The sequence below is a fragment of the Papaver somniferum genome, chromosome 8 (assembly GCF_003573695.1).
Source record: "Papaver somniferum cultivar HN1 chromosome 8, ASM357369v1, whole genome shotgun sequence".
NCBI lineage: Eukaryota > Viridiplantae > Streptophyta > Magnoliopsida > Ranunculales > Papaveraceae > Papaver > Papaver somniferum.
In genome coordinates, this window is record NC_039365.1 from 170,107,454 (window position 1) to 170,114,325 (window position 6,872).

Here is a 6,872-nt window from a genome sequence, read left to right on the forward strand (position 1 = left end):
AAAGACTGTATAAGGGGAACTCTAGTGTCTATGCAAAACTAATCCCCACACCTCACGTGTGATACTAGTTTGCATACTAGAGTCGGTTCTCCTTTAACCTTTGGTTTTCTTCTTCTAAAACCAGGTTAACGACTTAAAGACTTCATTGGGATTGTGAAGCCAGGCCGATACTACTTTTATCATAGTTGTGTGATCTAATCTTGCATCTTCTATCGTACGAGTACAATAAGATTGATTGGCTTGAGATTGATATCTCCGATTGGCAAGATATTTAAAGTAATCCGAAACATCTTCGTCTCATTGTTTGTGATTCCGCAACATCTTGTTTCGCTACCATACGATTAAGATTGTTGTGAGGTGATTGATAACTCTAGGCTGTTCTTCGGGAATATAAGACCGGATTATAAATTGGTTTTTGTTCACCTTGATTATTATCAAAATTCGGAACAATACCTTTTAGGGTTTATCTGTGGGAGACATGTTGATCCTTTGATAGACTTGTCTGTGTGAGACAGATTTGTTTGTTGTCAAGTCTTCGACTTTGGTTCGTAGCAACTCTTAGTTGTGGGTGAGATCAGCTAAGGGAATCAAGTGCGCAGTATCCTGCTGGGATCAGAGGCGTATGGAGTACAATTGTACCTTGGATCAGTGGGAGACTGATTGGGGTTCAACTACAGTCCAGTCCGAAGTTAGCTTGGAGTAGGATAGTGTATTTAGCGGATTAATAAAGTGTGTGTTCAATCTGGACTAGGTCCCGAGGTTTTTCTGCATTTGTGATTTCCTCGTTGACAAAATTTCTGGTGTCTGTGTTATTTTTATTTTCGCATTATATTTTTTTATATAATTTAAATAATACAGGTTGTGCGTTTGAATCAATCAACTGGAAATCCAAGATTCGGTTGTTAATTGATATTGATTGATTCTTGGATATTGGTCTTTGGTACCATCCAAGTTATTCCTTGTATTTGATTAGAACTCGCAGTTCTTGCTTGAGTAAATCAAATCAAGAAGAGATATATAAACTCGTTGATATACTTTTAATTGATTGAGTCTAGTTGATTCTCTTAAAAGTATATTCGAGTTTTTCCATACAGATTGCTAAGCGAAATATTGGGTGGTGTTGTTAGACCCCCGCTTTTTCAGTTTTCATTTGTTGTGGTATTGGAGTGTAATTCCCAGGATGCTTTGACTACCTCATGAAGAGTGGAATGTGATTGCCAAGATCTAATACATCTAAAAGGTTTCTGAAGTTTCAATTTTCAGGGTTTGTATCTAATAAGATAGGTGTATGATCTGACCCAAATCTAGGTAGATGAATTACCTTGGTGTCCGGGAATTTTTGATACCATAGAAATGAGGTCAATGCTCTGTCAATTCTTTCGCATATGTTTGCTTCTCCTTTTCTGTTGTTTGACCATGTGAATGGAGCGCCTTCATATCCCGCGTCTTGTATTCCTATGAAGTCGATTGTCTGGATGATGATATCCTTGCTGCTAGAGCTAGCCTTATTTCCCCGTTGCTTTTCATCTGAGTCAAGAATGATGTTTAAGTCGCCAATTAGAGCCCAAGGCTTATTCACTTGCTGGGCCATTTCTGAAATATAATTCCATATCCTGACTTTTTCATCAGTATCAATAACTCCATAAACAAAAGTGATGAAGATCTTCTCATCTCCTATACTTGCTTCAAAATGACACACGTTATATTTTGCTGATACTAATTTCATATCGATATTAGCATGCCAGGCGATTTCTAACCCTTTTTCTATACCCATAGATGGAATGATAAACCAGTCATGAAACTTGGATTTTTTAAAGAATAAATCCATCAGAGACAGTGGAGATTTTGTATTGGCAAGGAACACTATATCAGGGTTATAAAACTGGCAGAGGTATTGTAAATGGTCCTTAGTGAGAGGAGTACCTATACCCTATACGTTCCACAAAAAAAGTTTCATCTTGCTAAACAAAGCTACTCTACTAAATTCAGTGTGAATTTTAGCATTAGAGAAGTGAAAAAGTAAGGAAAAGATACGTCTCTATATATGATGATGGGATACAAGAAAAATTAGAAGTAACTAGCTGGAATAGAATGAATTGAAATAATTGAAACTGAACAAGCTAAGAAAAGATTAAAATCCACCAGAGGATACTACTGCCGTTAAAAAAACACGCAATAAATGTCACTGAATACCAAAGACCAATTCCAACTACACTATAACGAAAGAAAGCCGAAAACTAAACCTCATATTCTCTGATGGTGCCATTTTACAACAAAGTTTCAATGATCCACTGCTTCTTTTGGAGATGTCAATTGAAAAAAGTTGGAGTTTTTACCAGGATTAATAACAATGATCTTCTGTTCAGCTGTATATGTACCCCGCTACCCCGCTATCTTGTGCTCAAGCAAACCAAAAACCACAAACCACAAAAAAAAAACCAAGGAAAGGTATACAATTCAGAATTCACCCCTAAACTGACCTAGAACATTTCCAATAAAGATAAAAACCCGCAATGCTTCCAAAGCTGAGTTTGGCTTGGGATTAAAAGGAAATCTACCTTTTAATAACTGAAAATTGGTTAGGATACAAATTAGCCTATCCGAAACTTGATTAGGCATGAGAAAAAGGATAAAGGAGAAAAGAAAACTTTTCGGATTATGGAATTCAAAGTAAGAGAATATCAAAAAATCCCACACTTAACAAGAAGTTAACTCCAAATACTCTACTAATCCAGAGGAATGGATCCTATGCCTCTCAAAATTAACTATAAACTTAAACCAGAAACCTCATGACGGAAGATAAGGACATAAGACAAAATCCTCAGAACTTTCAATAAAAGAAAAGCATTTCTGACAACGAAAGCAATTCTATCCTCATGAGATATATGCAATATCTCATCTAGAAACCAACTTAAAACCAATACTCAAGTTCACTGAGTTTGAATCTAAAAGTAAAATCAATAAACATCACCGTGCCTAACAACAGACCTGGTGATACAAGAGCACATACGCAAAGCTACAAAGATTGATAGTTTTTCTTGAGGTTGAAAGGGACTAGAAAATTATAGAGAAAAAGGAGATGCACAACATAAAAACTGAAGTCAAATTCACAGAGTTTATTAGAAGAAAGCTTGATAGTTGATATATTCAAAAAGAAGAAGAACTCCAATAGAAATACCACGGAACTAAAATGATAACTATTATTACTGATTAAAGAATAAAAAACCAATTTCAATTCATGGGTTTAGGAGAAATCATTCAAAGGAACCAAAAGGATAGAAGACAGACTCAATTAACCGCCAAACTCAAAAGAAAATGGGATGAGGCTATCAAACAGAATCAGATAGGGGTGAATTGAATTACACAAAAATTCTCCACTGTAAAAATTAACTGAGCTCCACCGAATACCTTGCTAATCATTATCTCATAGGGTTTGCGGCGTGTTTAGGGTTTAGGTGTTGCAAGGACTGAGATTTTCTTCCAACTCCAAAAACCTTAAAATCATCTCCTTATTATTGCTCTTCCAACTTCAAAAAACCTTAAAATCATCTCCTTATTATTGCAGCGGACCAAGAAACTTGTGTATTATTAAGCCATCAGAGACTATGAAAAAAGGAATTAGCCTCTCATGGCCAAAAATTTAGGATGAAAAAATTGGGATTAATTAGGAAATCGGAAAGCTGAACGATGAAACTAGGTAGGATTAAAGAAAAAAAAGAGTTCGATTGACGTTTTTAGGATTGATCTATGAACAAGCAGGAGATCAAAATGGTAAGAAAATTGAATCGGGAGGATTTCGGGTCGGCTCAGTTTTCGCCCGATCCTCAGAGGCGTAAAAAAAGGGAAGGAGATGAAAAATAAAAAGTCGAGTAACATTGCCCGGTTCTCGTATTCATTATATACTCAATATTTATTATTAGAGCATCTTTAGAAGAGGTGGATGACTTAAATTGTATCCTAAAATAAAAGTGACATATATATAAAACACACAAAAAAAAAATTGTACGGACAATTTTGTACACCATTTCAAAGCCGTAGATTTAAGTATCTACGAATAGTTGAGATGATCAGAAAGAAATACCAAAACCATCAACATATTTTTTTGCTTGGTTAAAACCATTGACATTTACCAAAACCTCCCTAACCCATTCTATTGTCTTCCCCAATTTCATGAACAAGATATGAGACAAACAAACCTCAATCAATTTCATGTTTTTTTTTCATTTTCTTATCAAAAATAACAAATATATCATCATTTTCATCCAATAAAGGAAAAATAACATTTATCAACATAGCAAAACAAGATTGACCATCCAAATCAACCCCAAGAAAAATAACCATGATATGATTTACCCAAATTTCAGATCTAGGAAAACCATTTATAAATTGTACCAAGTATACCACCAACTTTTTCAATTGGCAACCTGTATAGACAAAACATAATATAATTATAAGTAGATCTAAATTAGAGATTCTGAACTATATGTATATAGAGTTTTTCTCTAATCTCTTCCACAATTATTATGTTCAGACTAAGAAGTCCATGAATCTGAGCGTAGAAGAGTTTTTGGACGATCTCAAAAATCAATATAGTCATATCCAAATCAAGAGGATCCAAATTCTAATAAGTATGAAACTTGTGATCCATCTTTCAAGATACGAACTCAATAAGAACAAGTCTCGTTGATCATCACAATTAATAAGGACTTAAACTACTTAGATTGAATACGTACTACTTGTGCTTTTCCTATTATACAGATAAAATAATATAATGTGAAAAAGGAAAACATAAGATACTAGAAGTTCTATTAGCGAGGAAAACTGCGCCTGCAGAAAACCCCAAGACCTCGTTGATCTTTGAACACCAAATTGTATTAAGCCGTTACAAACACTAGCCTACTATCAGACTTCGAACTAGAATGTAATCAAAACCAAATTACCCTCTAACTAATTCAGCTGCAGTCGTGCTAATTACATCTTTTGGACCTCACAAGGCTCTACACAATTGATTTCCTTAGCTGACATCCTTTACAGCCTAAGAGTTTCTTTAACCTAAGTGAAAAATTTTGATACCAATATGCCTCTGATAGATAAGTCTATTTAATTTCACTTTTGATCTTTCGATCTAGGTTTGGAAATCTGTTTACAATAGACAAAGTCCATCAAACCTCATGAATCTGGAAAACTTATACTGAGTTAGCTAAGAAGCTTGGATAACTAACTACCTCTCAAGAACAATTCAAACAAATCAAAGAAGAGTTTAAATATCTATATTGAGGAATCACATAATCTGATACGAAGAGAACTTTGTGATTTCTATCTATTTGGTTCCTGATTTCTACATATTTTTATCTATTTAGTTCATACTTACACATGCATGCCGACTTAATCTTTGAGACAAGCATATGACTATCGGCATGATCAACCAGGTAGCATTCCTCAATGAAGTCATTTTCTGGCCCAGACTGTCGTCAGAATTTTACCTTACATTAGTCAGAAGAAGACAGCAGTCGATTTCGGAAATCGTTTTTTTTTTTGGATCAGATATACTCCGAGATCCTAACGGAATCATCGGTACCCAAGGAAACAATAAAATCTCGTGCGTTATGAGAGCGAGATAAAAAAATATCACCAAGCTATGGGAACACGAGACGCATGTCGAGTACCATATCGCGCCTCCCAAGAGCATTCAAAAGGCAATACAAACGAGGTACATCATCAATAACTTCTCGGTTGGTAGGAAACACAGTAACCAAATGGGTCTTTCCCGAAGGAAAACATGGGATGGGAATGAAGAGGTAATCGGGCTTGTCATTCGCCATGCCGAGCGGATAGCCAACCAGCACAAAAGAACCGAACCACTCATATGCCAACACGTATTTCCCATCAAGGAGATGAATGCCAATAAGATAAATATATATATATATATATATGAGATGTTGGTTGAGAACAAGTGCACTAATGTGCATCATTTTAATACGAAGTTGTGGGGCATCATTTGGCTCAGTTTTATGCACCAATTGAGTTAATCCCTAAGACGATTAAGATTCGGCATCGCTTGGATTTTTTCCTTACCAGACGAGAAAGGGAATTTTTGGTTAAATATATTTTTCACGCACAACGTGTTCGCTTGGAACCTCAATGATCAATAAGAACAAGATCATGATACACCAACTATCATGCAAAAAAATAGTCGGACCAGTCTCCATGAATCTCTAAGTGAAGTATTTAAGTTGTAACCTAATTATGTTTCTCAAAGGAAACCTATGTTTTTAAAGGACGACTCTGGCAAGAAACTAGGACATAAATTTTTCAGGGATTAAGCAAACATGTTGTATGAGTCTCTCTATTTATAAAATTTTAAGGCTCTGGGTAACTTTGAATTCAAGATAAGATAACTTGAGATTCAAACAATACATTTTGGATAGAAATCCTTTTATATATTCATATAAGCATGTGAGAAGTTCGCCTTAAAGTTACACAGAATAATATGTATTACGATCCAAGGTTCTGAAATCGTGTACAATGAAGATAGTTCGTATTGATAAATATACCTTCTGAACTTTCAAGCAAAAGTCAGTTCATTAACACTCAAGACATAAACCATGATTCACAAACACAGAGTCGTTTAGTGAACAAAGGTGTCTTAGAATTTTTTATCAGAGTTTCAACAACATCAAACGTATTTTTAAAATAGCTTATGATCATTTTATTAGTTCGATACTGGGTAGGTATGTGTAGGGGTACGTATACCCATGTACTAGTCCGTGAACTTAGGTTTTTGGGTACGCGTACTGGGTATATGTACCCTTAGCCATTCACGAACTCATATCCCAGGGGTACGCATACTGGTTTACGTCATTCACGAACTC

General features: G+C 35.3%; 1 long non-coding RNA gene across 1 annotated transcript; it reads right to left on the reverse strand.

Annotated features, from left to right (window-relative positions):
* Positions 1-1,059: 1,059 nt before the first annotated feature.
* Positions 1,060-3,852, reverse strand: LOC113303941. Its single transcript, XR_003337923.1, has 2 exons — positions 2,337-3,852; positions 1,060-1,527 (listed from the first exon to the last, which is right to left on the reverse strand). It is a non-coding gene; the product is annotated as an uncharacterized LOC113303941 (long non-coding RNA).
* Between the last annotated feature and the right edge of the window lie 3,020 nt (positions 3,853-6,872).